Source organism: Spermophilus citellus (genome assembly GCF_964194105.1).
Source record: "Spermophilus citellus genome assembly, chromosome: 1".
Taxonomy (NCBI): Eukaryota; Metazoa; Chordata; class Mammalia; order Rodentia; family Sciuridae; genus Spermophilus; species Spermophilus citellus.
The window spans coordinates 159,234-176,385 of NC_138182.1; the positions used below are offsets into that span (position 1 = coordinate 159,234).

The 17,152-nt window shown below is 49.8% G+C and overlaps 1 long non-coding RNA gene across 2 annotated transcripts in view; it reads left to right on the forward strand.

The window, feature by feature from the left end:
• Positions 1-12,254: 12,254 nt before the first annotated feature.
• LOC308633408 overlaps positions 12,255-17,152 on the forward strand; it is a 44,195-nt gene continuing 39,297 nt past the window's right edge. The window contains exons 1-2 of one of the 2 annotated variants that reach the window (XR_014018777.1): positions 12,255-15,284; positions 15,401-15,945. This is a non-coding gene — a long non-coding RNA (uncharacterized lncRNA). Of the gene's footprint in view, positions 15,946-17,152 lie in introns of both variants that reach the window. The other variant, XR_014018776.1, reaches the window with a different exon arrangement.

The window sequence follows — 17,152 nt, forward strand, 5'->3', positions numbered from 1 at the left end:
GGGTGGGATGGCAGGCCCCCAGGGGTCCTGATTAGAGAAACCAGTGGTTAAACTGCTGAAAGGGTATGGGTTCAACAAGGCAGAGGACTTTGGTTTTGCTGAATGTGAGGTACAAATTGGGGGTGGTACCTGGACCATCTGAAATAAAAGGGGACTCTGAGCTGTATGGAAAAGAGAGAAAAGACCAGCTGGAACTCGCTGAGAGAAGCTAGAAGAGGAGAGAGACAACAATGGGGCTTGAGGGTGTGCTAATGGGTGCTGCTGTCCCTCTCCTGTAAGCCTTGGTGACATCTGCCTCAGGGCTGGTGTGTGCAGGGCAAGTCTCCCTGAGGCTGTGTGCAGACCTCCAGGCACAGAGCATAGTGCTCCTTGGGAACTAGCTCTCTGAGTAGTGGAGAAGGAGCCAACATGGGTGAGGGCCCCAGCACTGCAGATGGAAGGGAGCAGATAGTGCCCATCAGTGATGGTGGCTAGGGTCCAGAGCAGCTCTGTGGCCAGCTGAATTCTGTCCTTGGCCATGTAAGAAGTGTATGATTGTGTGCTCATGGTAGGAATTACCATGCAGACAGAGAAGAACACCAGAGGAAGAGGCGCAGCTTGTGGTTGGTGCCACTGTGTGAGCCTCTTCTGACTGGCTGCACCCTCTGTGCCCTGTGACAGGGAAATTTCACCTTTCCTGGGTTTCATAGCCATCTTACCATGTGCTTCTTAGACAGCATCTTGTCTCAGCATTATGGGCTACTGTCCTTCAGCCTCCATCACTAGAGTCCATGAAGAGTAGGGCCACCTGGGACCCAGCCTTCAACACGTAGCTGGGAGACACAACTCCAAACCACAGAGTGATAGTATTTATTAGTTGAGGATGATTGATTGCTTTGCTATAACTTGATTTGATGAGGACATGGGGAAGTGCCAGAAGAGGAGCACTAGGCAGGAGAATCATAATGGTGGCTGCTTAACATGTGCCAGGGACATATGGACAGAGGGTCTTTCAGTCTAGCTGAAGTTTCTCCTGGGGATTCAAGCTCCTGCTATTCTGTAGAACCCCCTTGGTGGGCACTATTTCTTTGTGGGTTCCTGGATATTTGTTTCTCTGAGGTCTTTTCTTGGTGAGGGTGGCCGGCCTTGGCATTTCAATTTTGTGGAAGTGCTCAGGCAGACATGTGGGACGTCAAAATGTTGTCCTAGGGATGTCTCTGACATTCGATCTGGGCACCAACAGGCCTTGGAAGAGTTCCCCCATGCTGCTTGTGTTCCCCTCTGAGGCAAGCTGGGTGGCAGGACTACTTCTGATGGGAAGACTATTGTCCACTTCTTGACCACAGGGGGTCATGTAACAGTCTCCTTGTGGGCAGGAGGGAGACAAAGAGCGATGTTAAAAAGAAATAGCAGTGTTTCCCCTATCTACCTGTGGATTACCTGAACACTAGTTTGGTCCTTAAAGAAGTGTTTATCAAGTGTTACTGTGTTTTAGGACATCGTAGTTAATGTTGAGTAGAGAGACAAACTCTCTGCTGGAGAACATTAAGCATGACCACACCTGGGCAGGAGGGGCCATGTCATGGGACGTGCGTGCCTGCTGGCTTCAGCACCAGCAGCTCTGTGTTGTCTTGTTTTCACTGGGTATCAGCCTGCCTCTCAGAGTCACCCACTTTAGCCTCATGCTTTGTTTTTTGGGCTAAGCTAGCCCAGCCTCCAGCTGAGGACCACACCTAGCAGTTGCAGAGCTCTAGTGCTGGATCCTGCTACAGCTGGCTGAATCTGTGCACTTCCAGAAAATTCCTTCACATTTAGGACTCTTCCTATTTGGCAACCACAGAAATCCAGGAGTACTGCACAGCCCAAAGAAGGGAAACTGCTTTTACAGAGCTCTCCTGTTCCAGACAAGAGTCCTGAAAGGGACCTTGTGCACACTCTCAGGCTTTGGCAGGCCCAGTAGCAAGCAAAGGGTGGGCAACACAACCTTGATTAAAATGGTCCAAAAGAAAGTTCAGAGGGACAAAGGGCAGAGGTCACTCCTTAATGGGAAGACTGTATTCTGCTTCTTGTCCACGTGGGGGCGATGTGACAGTCTTTATGAACTGCTGGCTCTCTGGAAGTAGCAGGGCAAGAGAATGATGTTCTTTTTAATTTTTTTAGTTGCTAATGGATTTTTTACTTTATTTGTTTATTAATATGTGTTGCTGAGGATGGAACCCAGGGCCTCACACATGCCAGGCATGTGTACCACTGAGCCACAGTCCCAGTAGGAGAATGATGTTCTTTTTAAAATTTTTTTTTAGTTTTTTTAGTTGTAGTGAAGTGGTGAGAAACTAATGTGACTCCATTTTTGAGAAACCAGCCTCTACCTCAGAGTAAAGCTTGTCCAAGGAAGGGGGTGTGACCCTTGTCCTTGAAAAAACCCACAGAGCACTCCTAAGCACATACCCTGCTGAGTTGTTTGTCTGTAAATAACAGGAGAGGTCTGTGGCGCCAGTTGTCCCTGACTCAGTTAGGCTAGGTGAGGACCCATAGCAACCCGTAGCAACCACCAATCAGCATGAGACAGGGAAAATACCTGGGATGCCAGATGACCCCCAAGTAGTTTATGGTGGTTGATAACGTGTTGGGAAATCATGTAGTTTAGTAAGTACACCCCTCATGGCTTAAACCAATCAGTTCAAAGGAATCCCCCTCTTGTACTAACCTATCACCCCTACCCAACTTGTTCCCACCAGTGAGTGTGCTAATCAATGTTAAGAGTTGTTGTTTGATTTTCCTGTGGTATGGAATGATTTGCTGTGTGATGTTGTGATGCATAGAGTATCCCCCCCAAAACCTATAAAATCTCACTGAACAAAGGACCGGGACTCACTCCCTGGGACCGCTGCTTCGGGAACGGTTGTGAGTCTAGGCTCGAGCTTGCAATAAAGACTCTTGTGTGGGCTAGGGATGTGGCTCAAGCGGTAGCACGCTCGCCTGGCATGCGTGCAGCCCGGGTTCGATCCTCAGCACCACATACAAAGATGTTGTGTCTGCTGAAAACTAAAAAAAAAAAAAAAAATATATATATATATATATATATATATATATATATATATATATATAATTCTCTCTCTCTCACTCTTTCTTTAAAAATAAAATAAAAAATAATTTTAAAAAAAGACTCTTGTGTGCTTGCATTGGATTCGGCTACTGGAGGTCTATTGGGGTCCCATGAATCTGGCATAACAGTGGCACCCCCTTTCTCCACAGAAAAGTCCTCTTCACCATGGCTGATTTTAGGACTGTCAGCAAAAGAGTCTCTGCAAAAGAGTCCAATGTAGATAAACTTCCTATTTTCGTGTCACCCTGTGTTGGCCACTGGTGGGGAAGATACCAGCACTCCAGGTGCTGGACACCCTTACTAGTTTTCCACAAACATATCCAGTACAGTACTTTGAAGAAATGTGCAAACAAGGCCTCTGGCCTTGACCTGGGCTTCACAGAGATGTCTACATTTCTAAGATAAGTTACAAAGGGCTCCATGGTAACAGCTGGCAGTGGGAGGAAAGAAAGGGGAGAAGAAGCTCTCCCCTGCTCAGGCACTGTCCTTGAAGGGTTAACTTGCCCAGAACAGTGAAAGAAAAAGCTGCTTTTATGTGAACTTCTGCAGACTGTGAACTTCTGAGCCCCTCCCTCCCCTTTCATGCTGAGTATAAAACTCTGAAACTCCCTGAACTCGGGGTTCAGGGGATTAATTGATTACAGCAAAAGCTGTGCCCTCTGAACCTGGCTGCAGCCAAATAAAACTGTTTCCTGCTGTCTTCAGTGCCTTGCCTCGTTTGTCCCTACAGCAGTAGATGGACACAATACCTTCGTTTTTATTTATTTACTTTTATGTAGTGCTGAGTATTGAACCTAGTGCACACGTGCTAGGCAAGTACTCTACCCAGCCTAAGAGAATGATGTTCTTAGGAAAAAATAGTAGCATTTCTAGTTTTGTGGCAGACCATTTAAGGTCCATCTTTGGGGCCTGATAAGTACAAGGAGACAAAGACTAGGTCTGCTAAGCATTCCTGGGAATCTTGTGTCACTGGGTGTAGGAACTACAGGCAGAGAGGTGGTGCCTCATAAGAGCAGCACACAGGGGAACCTTGCAAGCTCAGGGCACAACCACTATGAGAGGCCTTCTCCTATCACATTTGCACAGATGTGGATGGTCAAGAAAAGGGGTGTGGGTATCCCCAGGAGTGTTCCAGGAGTTCCAGGGAGTTGCAGTGCAGGGGCGCCGGTGGGAGAGTGATGCCAGGAGTTCGGGGGAGCAGCAGCTTGCATGGGGTTACCAGGAGGGTGGGCAAGATGCAGCTTGTGGGTGTGTCAGGAACAGGATGGAGCTGCAGCCTGCAGGCGTGGTGGTGGTGGCAGTGGTGTGCCAGGAGCTTCGGAGAGCTCCAGCTTGTGTGGGGTTTCCAGGAGTTTGGGAGAGCTGCAGTGCATCAGGGTGCCAGGAGTGTGAGTGAGCACTGGGCAAAAGGGTTTGAGGCTCTGGGATGTACTGCAGCGTGCACAGACCCAGTGCTCCTCCAAGGGGCAGATGGAGGTGACTCCAGCACCGCCTCGCAGTTCAGGTGAGGAACTCTGTGAGGTTGGATGACAAAAGGGCCAAAGTTCATATCCTGGTCTACTGAGCCCCAGAATCTGAGATTTAAGCCTCATGCATTAAACCACCAGCAGAGGGCCTGCAATGGAGCTCATGGAACACTGTGAGTGTGTTCTAAAGGGTTTACGCCTCAAAGGCTGAAATGTACCCCCTTATCACCATTCAAGAAGATCCTACTTAAAGCCGTAGCTTGAGCTAACTTGAGGAAGGAGAATAAGACCCTGTGGTCTTGCCCAAGGGCAGTGCTCTGCCTTCTTCTTGTGTGACTCCAGGCATACACAGGAAGCTCTGTTGTGTGAGTACAGAAAGGTGTGCCTGAATCTTGCAGCTCAGGTCTTTGAGGCACTGATTTCTGCTAGATGTTTATTGTTGAATAGTTTATGTTACCTTCACTGGGGACAGAGAAAGCACACAGGTCCAAGGACTCTCAGGAAACCTGCAGTTGCTCACCAAGACTCTCTGGGGAGTTATCTCTCAGATTAGGTATTCTGGAGCAGGTGGTAGTTCCATGGTGTGGGAGATTTTCAATCTGATTTATTTAGATATTTGTTGAAAGAATAGTGACAGGGCTTTTCAGGGAATTACACAAATCCATCATAGCTCAAATATGGTAACCCAGCACAAGTATTAATACCTAGAGAAAAACACCTAATTCAGTGTTACTGTGCATAGTTTGTTTTCAGCTATCAGCCTAAGAAGCAGAGAAAATAGCTCTGCTGCATCACTCTGTGGAGGTCACAGGGCACCCAGCTCCGGCTGGTGTCTCATCACGGTCACAGCTGTCCTGATGAAACCAGCAAATACAGAGACCAGCAGGGCCCCCAGTTTCCCCTCCTGCCTCCCTCCCTCTCTTCCCAGTAGTGCTCTGAATCCTCTCTTCTTCCTGCCATGTCAATGTTTAGGTTCCAAGCTGGACCTGCTCTTGAAGAACTTCAGTTTCAGTTCCTGCTAGATCAAAATACTATTTGAAACATCATTTCCTTGGGCAAAACCAGAAAACTATATTGCCTTAAGAGGGCCCATGGAGAGGGTGCGTACAGAGCCATGACAGTCCTCTACTTGCCATTGGTCAGAAGACCCTTTGTCTCAGCATTTCTACCCAGGATGCCTGCCCTTCAGAGAAAGTACTTTGGTGGTTTTCTGGAAATGCAGTGCTGCAGCCCCTATCAACCCCCCGGCTCCCCTCTGTTCTGCAGCTTTGCCTATCTGGATAGTTCATCCAGAAGGAAGCAGACAGTAGGTGCTCTTCTGTGTCTGGGTGAAACGTGTGTGGAGCAACCTGAGGACTTGTTCACTGGCCATGGTGGGCTAAGTTACCCACCATCACCGCTCCTTCACCCGCAGCCCTACAAGTATCAGGGGTTCCTTCCTGTTCACAGTGGCACCCTACTCCCATTTCCACGGCTGATGGACACTGGGACACAGGCACATTTTGGTTATTTGGTTTTTGCTTCTACAAACATAGAGATATGCATTTTTTTTCTTTCACAGTGTCTGCCAGTCTGGAAACCACCATGCTGTCTTCCAGAGCCGAGGAAGTGTTGTCCCTTCCTACCAGCTGTGTAGGGAGTGGACTCTGTTTTCTCCACCGACACAACTGCAATCTGCCTTCCCGTTCCAGCCACATTAATGGGTCTCGAGTGGCATCTCATTGTGATTTTGATTTCCAGTTACCTAAGAACATTGAACATCTTCTCATGTGCTATCAGCCATTTGTTTATCTTCTATGGAGAAATGTATATTCAAATGATCAGATTATTTTTTAGTATTAAAATTTTGTTTTTTTTCTAAAATCTTTTCTAAAGTGTGTCAAAGTCATTTTGTACTGAATTAGCCAAGAGAACCATGTTGGCTTGTTGGTGCTGGGTGATAGGGTCTTAGGATGTCACCAAAACCCAAAGTTTTGATTTCATTTGGCAGAGGCTGTGGTAATGAAGCAGTGCAAACTTACTGTCACCAAGCACATTACAGCCACATCTGCAAATGTTGCCCACAAAGCCTGGGCCTCAGGCCTAGCATCTTCATAAGTGGGAAAGGGGGATGTGTGAGCTTGGGCTTGTGTCCAGGATCCTGGAGGACCCAGGGTGCTTGCATCCCAGAGAGCCCTTCACTCCTTGGTTTCTCCTTTGTGATTGGTTTTATTTCTGTTTCTGCCCTTGTGGGTCCTGGGAGTAAGGCACTAAAGTAGAGGGGCATGCTCCTGTGACCCAAGGCTCTGATAGTTCTGAGATGGCCAGGGGGTTTGACTGGACAATCTTACAGAAATGTTACCCTCTCAGTAGAAACTATCACCACATAACATAGTACTTGCTCACTTTGGAGTTAGGGATAAAGGAAGGATGATTTGAAGAGGAAGAGAAGGGTAGAAAATTGAAATCTCACCTTCAAATATTTGGGATATTTGCAAACTGGTATTTAAACCATACCCAGGCATAGAGGAGAGCTGGCACTGCTGCGTTGGCACCCAGGAATGTGCAGTTCAGTTGGGAGCCACTGCCAAGCAAGGAGGTCCCCAGCGCTGCAGAAAAAGCGGGTTGTTTTGGCCTGTCTTCGAGGACTGTGAAGCCAAACTGTGGTAGACCCCATCTGCACAGGGTCAGCCAAGCAGTCAGCAGTGATGGGCGTCTGATCTTCCAAGTTTGTTAGGACTGTTTCCTAGCTTTCCGGTCCTATAAAACTGGGTTCTTTCCTTTCCTACACCTGTAGTTTTAAAATAACTTGATTTTATTTCTTATAGCAGAAAAAGAGGGCCCTGAAGGTGTTGAGATAAGGCCTGGGCCCTGGAAGGGTCAGGCCAGGGAGGCTGCCTACCCTCCCTAGCACAGAAGGCCATTAGTGAGAAGGTCATCTTCTGACCATAGCTGGAGATGGAGACGAGCTGGCTGCACCTGTCTGCCTTTCCACACAGAGGAAAAGTCCAGAGCTCTGAGGACTCCCCCGCCCCTTGCAGGCCCATGCAGGCTGGGGGAAGGTATGGGGAGCCCTGTGCACTTCTCTCCAGGCTGCAGGAGGCCTATGGTGGAGGCTTCATTTCCAGAGCAGCCTCTGGGCTGAGGCAGAGGTGGCCAATCTTCCCCCCTCCTCTGTGGCACTTCACTGCGCAACCTTCTAACTTTTGGGCTTTGCTTCCTTTCATGTTTAAATGAAAAACGTCATAGCAAAGAAGCGAAGGATGGATTTGAAGTGCAGTTTCCAAGCATTTTCTTGACCTTTGCTAGGAAAACCACAACAATTTAAAAGAAGGGAAAGTAAGGAAACTACAACTAAACACAAGAAATAGAAATGACAGTAAACATAATGCAGTGTCAATAAATACAGATTGACAAGGCTTAGGCAGGCATGCTCTGGACTAGCTAGAAAACAGACTGACCTTTCCCCTGGTAGGACACATGAGATATTAAAGTCTCATACCAAGGGCCATAGAGCTAAAGACACTCGTGGAAACTCTGAAGTCCCAGCGTTCTGGGATAGACCTCCTCACCTGGAGGCACATGCTAGGCCAGGCGCCTGAGGCATACATGGGATGTGGGGGTGCACTGCGGCTGCCAGACTGGCAGGGGCCCCTAGGGCCCTCGGAGCTGGGAGGGGAGAGAAGGTACTGGGCAGGGTGCCCACCAGGAACCTCTTGGAGCAATGTTCAAGCAAAGTGAGGAGTAAAGTTGGCACCACAGACTGCAGCTAACCCCAATTCATCTGGAAATGAGCTGCACCCTCCAACTCACACAAGCAAAACTCCATGTTCAATTCTGTGTTTACTAGAGACTTAAAGGAACCAAGGAAACTATAAAAGTATGAAAAGAAAATACAGAAGAACATTCTCACAATCATAGAGTCCCAGAACAGATGCCATAGAGAAAGAAATTAACAGTTTACTTCCCAAAAATAAACCTAGATGACATGAGAAGTAGTAATGGGAGAGAGTATTCTGACAACAGGATTTGCACAGAGGATTCACAGGAGCAGTCAGAGGACCCGACATTTGAAAACACACATACCACTGCACGAGAGGTCCCTAGTATGTGAGTAGCAGGGGTGCCAGCAAGCTTCCAATTGAACAGTTTTACTTCTGGGAATATAAGTTACAGAATTGATCATGTGTGAAGATACAGATGGACTGAGATGATTATTGTGTTTCATTTGGGGTGGTGAAAAACTGAAATCAATCTTTCTTTAGTGAGGGGGCTGATTAAATAAACTAAGGCACATCTGTACCAATAAAATACTTTACAACTGCTAAGAAAGGATGGCGAAGACCTTTGCTGTCTCCATGACACATGGCTGGATAAAGCCAGCGCCTTAAAGAGAACCACAGGAAGCCCAATATGGCCAGTGAACAAGTCCTCCGGTTGTTCTAGAGATCATCTCCAAGCAGGCACTTCACTCCTGTGACCCACTTGGATTCTGGCATCTAAGAGCAGGAGGCATTGGCTGTGCAAGTAAAATTGAGATTTGAAACACAATGTCCAAGATTTTCTATGAAATTACAAAACAGCCCAGATTTTCCCATATCACTGGAAGTAACTGCTTCTTGGTTACAAATCTTTGCAAGGCACTCAACTTCCTTCACCTCAGGATTTTAGGAGAGAAGTCTAGGAGACAGTTAGGAGACTAGGCTCTCCGTGTCCAACAGCAGGACCAAAGCAGAGAGAGTCAACTGTGGGGCAGAGGAGACAGCAATCTTGGAGACCAGGGGTCACTGGAGGATGCCCACAGTGTGGGGTCTGTGACCTGGATCCTACACAGGGTGGTGTCAGGGTCCTGGATCCTGCCCAGGGTGGGGTCTGTGACCTGGATCCTACACAGGGTGGTGTCAGGGTCCTGGATCCTGCCCAGGGTGGGGTCTGTGACCTGGATCCTGCCCAGGGTGGGGTCTGTGACCTGGATCCTGCCCAGGGTGGGGTCTGTGACCTGGATCCTGCCCAGGGTGGAGTCTGTGACCTGGATCCTACACAGGGTGGGGTCTGTGACCTGGATCCTTCCCAGGGTGGGGGTCTGTGACCTGGATCCTGCACAGGGTGGTGTCAGGGTCCTGGATCCTGCCCAGGGTGGGGTCTGTGACCTGGATCCTACACAGGGTGGTGTCAGGGTCCTGGATCCTGCCCAGGGTGGGGTCTGTGACCTGGATCCTGCCCAGGGTGGGGTCTGTGACCTGGATCCTGCCCAGGGTGGGGTCTGTGACCTGGATCCTGCCCAGGGTGGGGTCTGTGACCTGGATCCTACACAGGGTGGGGTCTGTGACCTGGATCCTGCCCAGGGTGGGGTCTGTGACCTGGATCCTACACAGGGTGGGGTCTGTGACCTGGATCCTACACAGGGTGGGGTCTGTGACCTGGATCCTGCCCAGGGTGGGGTCTGTGACCTGGATCCTGCCCAGGGTGGGGTCTGTGACCTGGATCCTACACAGGGTGGTGTCAGGGTCCTGGATCCTGCCCAGGGTGGGGTCTGTGACCTGGATCCTGCCCAGGGTGGGGTCTGTGACCTGGATCCTACACAGGGTGGGGTCTGTGACCTGGATCCTGCCCAGGGTGGGGTCTGTGACCTGGATCCTGCCCAGGGTGGGGTCTGTGACCTGGATCCTACACAGGGTGGGGTCTGTGACCTGGATCCTACACAGGGTGGGGTCTGTGACCTGGATCCTGCCCAGGGTGGGGTCTGTGACCTGGATCCTACACAGGGTGGGGTCTGTGACCTGGATCCTACACAGGGTGGGGTCTGTGACCTGGATCCTGCCCAGGGTGGGGTCTGTGACCTGGATCCTGCCCAGGGTGGGGTCTGTGACCTGGATCCTACACAGGGTGGTGTCAGGGTCCTGGATCCTGCCCAGGGTGGGGTCTGTGACCTGGATCCTGCCCAGGGTGGGGTCTGTGACCTGGATCCTGCCCAGGGTGGGGTCTGTGACCTGGATCCTACACAGGGTGGTGTCAGGGTCCTGGATCCTGCCCAGGGTGGGGTCTGTGACCTGGATCCTGCCCAGGGTGGGGTCTGTGACCTGGATCCTGCCCAGGGTGGGGTCTGTGACCTGGATCCTGCCCAGGGTGGAGTCTGTGACCTGGATCCTACACAGGGTGGGGTCTGTGACCTGGATCCTTCCCAGGGTGGGGGTCTGTGACCTGGATCCTGCACAGGGTGGTGTCAGGGTCCTGGATCCTGCCCAGGGTGGGGTCTGTGACCTGGATCCTACACAGGGTGGGGTCAGGTTCCTGGATCCTGCCCAGGGTGGGGTCTGTGACCTGGATCCTGCCCAGGGTGGGGTCTGTGACCTGGATCCTTCCCAGGGTGGGGGTCTGTGACCTGGATCCTACACAGGGTGGTGTCAGGGTCCTGGATCCTGCCCAGGGTGGGGTCTGTGACCTGGATCCTGCCCAGGGTGGAGTCAGGGTCCTGGATCCTGCACAGGGTGGGGTCTGTGACCTGGATCCTGCCCAGGGTGGGGTCTGTGACCTGGATCCTGCTCTGGGTAGAATCTATATTTTGGATACTGCTCTGGGTGTCAGGTTCCTGGATCATGCACAGGGTGAGGTCAGAGTCCTGAATCCTGCTGAGAGTGGTCTTGTCCTGGAGCATTTATGAATCTATGAAATCTGGTGTGCATGTGGCCTTCTCTGGGATGAGGTAGATTCTGGACTGCAGCCTGCTCACTGTTCCAGATGTCATGCTACATAGCAGGGAGGAAAGTGAGTGAAGCTTCAATACTCTTTAATTCTTGCTATTTGCTGAGACATTTCTAAGCAGCATAATAACAAATAAGTTAAAATTTTGTATTTTTTTCCTTTAGAACTATGGTTTTGCCAGCACTGTGATATGCTGGAGAGGGTGTGCCTGGAGTGTGCTTGTCTGGTGAGTTCATGATGGTTGATCTTTGCCACCTGGATTCTGGAGAAAAAGCTAACCAGCTAATCAGGACTGTCACAGGATTTTTTGAGGTTTTGTGATACCATCTGTCCACCCTATGATTTTTACCACTTCTTTCCCCCATAACTTATCAATCAGTTGAGGTTTTTTTTTCTGGGTAAGTTTGAGAGGAAATAGTGGCCAAATTCCAAAGGTGAGTCTTCTGCTGTTTCTTTTGGGATCAGGAACTGCTATGTGGCATCTGCTTACTGACAGAAAAACAAAGCGCCCCATGCATCCAAGGATGGGTGAATGCAGGTTTCATGCATCTGGTGAAGCATATGGGATTTCAGGCAGCTGGCATTTAGGGCAAGACAGAAATTGCAGGTACCTTTTGTTGGGTTGTGTCTGCCATTGCTGGGGCTGTTTGGCAGTGGCGACCTGGAGCTTTTTGGCCCGGGCCCAGTCTTCCCACCATCTTTGCACACAATCCCATGGCTCTGAGCTGGTGATTCATTCCAGGATGATTCTGTTTTCTTGTTGCACTCTGTGAAGTTCCTGTTCTCTTTTCCCCCTATTTATTCTCCAAAAAAGAAAACACACACATACTGAAGTACTGAGAGCAAGAACTGTGTGATAGTCACATTCACAAAAGGAGCTGAGTACCACCAGGGTCAGGCAGGACCTGCGGCTGCTCTGCCTTTGGAAAGAAGTTTGATATTCCAGTTCTCCTCCAGGGACCCAGCTTGGGAGAAGCTGAGGGCTTCACAGCCAGCGGGGCATTAACAATGGGGCTCACAAGGTAAGGGTGCCCGTGCTTCCTGAGGAGAGAGTGCCGGCCACAGCTGGCGAGAGGCTGGGCAGAGCCCCCAGGCAGAGTAGAGCTACCAGGGAGGAAGTGGGAGGCCCCAGGACCACAGGAGACTTCTGTGAGGTTGGTGGAGACTATATTCTAGAAGGCCAGCTCACTATGAGGAGTCACGAGGGGCTTCAAGGGATGCTTGGATGTGAATTGCAGAAAGATCACTGTGGAGACAGAGAATGGATCCGAGAGGGCATGGTGGGAGGGGAACCACTGGGAGCCCACTGCAGCAGTCCAGATCAGAGATGGCAAGACAGGCCAAGAGGTTGCCTCTGTTGGAGATGGAGCTGCCAAAGATGAAGAGCCCAGCTACCTCCTCAGCTACCCCTTTGCGGGAGCACAGAGGAGCCAGGAGGGAAGAGTGGAGCAGCAGTAAGGGAGAGTGACCAGGTGAGTACCGGACATTCTCTGCAGTAGGGAACCATGGGTGGCTGTGGTGGTGCCTGGAGCATTGGCAGTACCTGGGGACACTAGTGGGGCACTTCTGTGATCTGGGCACCATCCCAGATGCTTTGTGCCCACTGGGCTTCAGACACAGCGCTGTCCTGTATTTCACTAAAAGAGGAGCACTGCTGCCAGGAAGACAGAGCCGAGCCAGGCACTGTGGGGTGTGCCCCCCTCAGAGCCACCAAGGCGTGTGTTGGAGCCCATGACAGGAGACTCCAGGCAGCAGAGTAACCTGAGGAGCAGGCACCACGTCAGCCCTGTGGAGGCTGAAACAGTGCCTGGAGGTGGCTCTAAAGCATGGCGGGTGCTCATATGTCATTGTCCAGTGGACTGGCACTCAGGAGAGGCCACCAGCCCAAGGCAGGGTTGAGAGGGACTCTGAAGCTCCACAGTGTGCAGAGGGAGGCCAGGGACACACGATGAGGGCCCAGATGAAACAAGCAAAGGACAGTGTCAGGGAGGTGGGGCATGAGGGTAATGAAGCAGGGAAAGAAAATCAGGAGGGGAGAGGGTGGACATGGAACACCACAGCAAGGTCGAGTGTTAGATTGGAGCAGACAACACAGACGTCTTGAAGGTCAAAACCAAAGGAAAACCAGCAATGTCACCTGACATCAAAACAGTAGGACTGAAGAATCCACACAGAACTCAGCGCACAAAGACGTCTATCCCAGCGTCCTCTGTAGCAACGAAAGCACTGAGCTGGTCTGCAGACCTATGGCTCTAGTCACAGGGCCTACATGGGATGAGCCCCTTACATCAGTGTTCTAGAAAACATATTAATGGGGTATAAAAGTCTTTTGATTTAATGTCAGGCAAAGAAAACCAGGATGTAGATTATATGTGAGGCACAATTTTAATTGCATACATATCTGTGTAGGAAAAACATGAGCATTGCTTTTTGAACTTTAAAAGGAAGTGGCTGGAAGCCATTGCTGACTGTGCTGGAATGCTTAGTCCTCAGAGGTGCTCACTGGGCACACACTGTGAGCCCCACGGTGCTGGGCCTTGGTCCACAGTGGTGAACAGCTGGCAGCTTGGCCCCACTATCCAGGAAAGAGCTGTTCACTCTGTGGTCCACCTTGCAAGACCACCCACTCAGGCCAAAGTGCAAACAGAATGTCCCATGCGAGTATCCTCTGTCTTCTCTGCCTGGAGGTGTCATGTGAATGACCTTTGGCTCCCTGAGGGCATGAATGGGGAGTGGACAGATGAGGGTGGACATTAAGGGTCTGAGTCTGGCTGCACAGAGCAGGGGCTGCTCATGTCAGTGGGCTGTGGCACCCTGAGTGTTTCTGCATCGTGATGTGAGTATAGAGAGCTCTTGCTCCTTTCTCTCCTGTCTGGGAGCAGCTAGCAGCTGGCTCATTTGTTTTCCTTCTTACCTTAGCCAAATCCTGCCTCTAAGGTTTTAGAAAGCTCCCTCTCTATCAAAACCCAGATGAGTCCCATTTAATTTCCTCCAGCTGGGTTACTGCTCAGGGCAGAGCACTCACCCAGCCTGTGCCAGGTCCTGGTTTTATGCAGCACACCAAGCACACGAGACCCTGGAGGGAGGTGGTTTTTCTGCAACCGTGCACTGCTCATTCATCCTGAGTACAGCAAGAACAACCTGCTCCTGCAGTTTCTAGTAGCCCACAGGAATGGCATTCTTGTCTAGGCCACGGCACAGAGCACAGACACACACAAGGTCCCACGGGGGAGTTCAAAGCAGCTTGCATCATTCCCTGCTAGGACCGAGCCACAGAACGGTGAGCAGGAACATTTTGGTGTAGAACAGATCCAAGAGGCTGTCTTTGGGACCTCGGACTTGTGCAGGGAAGTGATGGCATTGTACTTCAGGGGAAGTGGACATTTTCTTCTGCTGAGGCTTGGAGAGCACACGCAAGAACCTGTGACTCCACCACCAGCAGACACCCAGGTTTTACAGTGGAACATGTCCTTGAGACACAGTGTGTGTCCATCATTTCTTTGAGATGATGATGGCTATTGACCTGCTACAAGATCCTGTTTTCAATATGTTAATAAGTGAGCACATATATTATCATGATTTTCAAATCATTATTTGCCTTTGAAATCATGTGTTTGTTTTTTTCCTATTCATTTGAACACATGGCTTTTAGAAGGGGACTATAGACTTTGCCATTCTTCCAAAACAGGTTTGGCATGAAATAGTTCACAAACTCCTGAGAGAAAACAGTCATATTCCAAATATGAAGGAGCTAACAGGAACAAGAGTAGTGGCAGTGGCGGGCTTTTGGGGTCCTGAGCGGTGTCTGAGCACTTTCCCTGCATTGCTCCCTTCATCCGATGACAATCCTACAGGAGAAGTGCAGGCGTGTCCCTCCTGCAGACGAGGAAGCTGAGGTGCAGAGGACCACATCGCCAGACGTAGAGAAGCCCTGGTTCACGGCTGGAGAGAAGAGCAGCACTGGCTCTCCAGGGACACTGAGACCTCTGGGAGCTGCCAGAGGAGATTGTCACTCAAAGACCCTTTGGTTTTCCGGATTCAGCTTCTCCTTGGTTAGTTCTTTTTTTTTTTTTTTTTTTTTTTTAAGAGAGAGAGAGAATTTTTTTAATATTTATTTTTCAGTTTTCGGTGGACACAACATCTTTATTTTATTTTATATGGTGCTGAGGATCAAACCCAGCGCCCCGCATGCCAGGTGAGCACGTTACCGCTTGAGCCACATCCCCAGCCCTCTCCTTGGTCTTGCCCAACTTTCCCTGATATAGTGCTAATATGTGATTAAGAGGGCATAGCTTCTGGACAGGGGAATGGGAGAAGGGGTCTTTGGCTGAGCCACAGCACTTGTGAGCTCTGGCAATGCCCAACTGCTGGCCCTAGGAAGTTCTGAGCAGCAACTGCAGGCCTAGAACTCAGTCCCTTGTACCTGGAAATTGCTGTGGAACAGAGACATGCCCTTGCTCCCAGGAGCAGCTGGGCAGTCACAATCCCACAGTCCCCAGGCTGGGGTCTCCACAGAGGTCTCCACACCCATGTCTGGCCAGAGCATGTCACACACTGAGACCTGCCAGAACCTGAGGACTCTGCTCACAGCACTGGCACCTGCGAGCGAGCCATCGGCCTGGAAGGCCTGGGAGAGCAAGACTTTTATGGGACCCACGCTTCTCATAGAGGCTTCCCTGAGTTGGAGAGCACCTGCAAGGCTACAGTCACCCAGTAAGAAGCCCCACCCCTTGAGCCCAAGCACTACTGACCTGCTGCCATGTCTGAGGGTCTCCCTGCTATGAACTGCATCAGGCCACACTGGGTTTTAGTGACTGTTCTTTCACAAGGAATGGTTTCAAGGCTCAGTCCTGTTGCATCCAGGCTCGTTTCTCACTTTGGCTGGACAATATTCCACTGTGTGGGTAGACACGCTTTGGTTGTCTTTTCCTCAATCGATGGACATTTGGATCTGTCCCATGTTTTGGCAGACATGAATTATGGGGATGTATGTCCTTGTTTCTCCTGGGTGTTTACCAGGAGAGGAATCCCTGGATCCTATGGTCCTGCCATGCCTAAACTGTTTTTCAAAGTGGCTGCACCATTTTACATTCCCAACAGCAGGGGGCTCCAACTTCTCCACATCCTCCCAGGGTCTTATCTGCCCTTTATTCCTGGCAACCTTGTAGATGCACAATTAAAACCATAGATCTCATTGTGATTTTGATTTGCTTTTCCAGCTTTTTTTAGGAGCTTGTTGTCCATTTGTTTAGAAATATCTATGCAGTTCATTTCTCAATCTCTTAATTGGGTTATTTATCTTGTTATCGGTGAGATGTAAGAGTTCTTTGTATATTCTAGATACTCATTCTGTTATTAGATACATGATTTGCAAGCATTTTCTTCCATTTTGTGGGTTGTATTTTCACTTTCTTCCCCACACCCATACTGGGGGTTGAACCCAGGGACTCCACCCCTGAGCTCAGCATTTTCTTTCTTTCTTTCTTTCTTTCTTTCTTTCTTTCTTTCTTTCTTTCTTTCTTTCTTTCTTTCTTTCTTTCTTTCTTTCTTTCTTTCTTTCTTTTTTATTGAGACAGGCCCACTAAGTTGATGAAGCTGGCCTGGAACTTGCAATCCTTCTGCTTTGGCCTCCCAAGTCGTGGGATGACTGGCATGGCCACCATGTCTGCTTGTCTTTCACTTTTTTGGTTGTGTCCTTTGAAGCACAAATGTTTTCAATTCTGATGAGCAGGTCTGATTTGTCCATCTTTCTTGTTGCTTATGCTTTTGGTGTGATAGCTAATGATCTGCTGCCAAGTCCGAGGGCCTGTTCTCCTACACTCAGATCTGTGGTCCACTTCAAGTTGACTTTTGCAAATGGTGTGAACTAAAGGTCCATGTTCAATCTTTTGCATGCAGATATTCAGTTGTCTCAGCAACA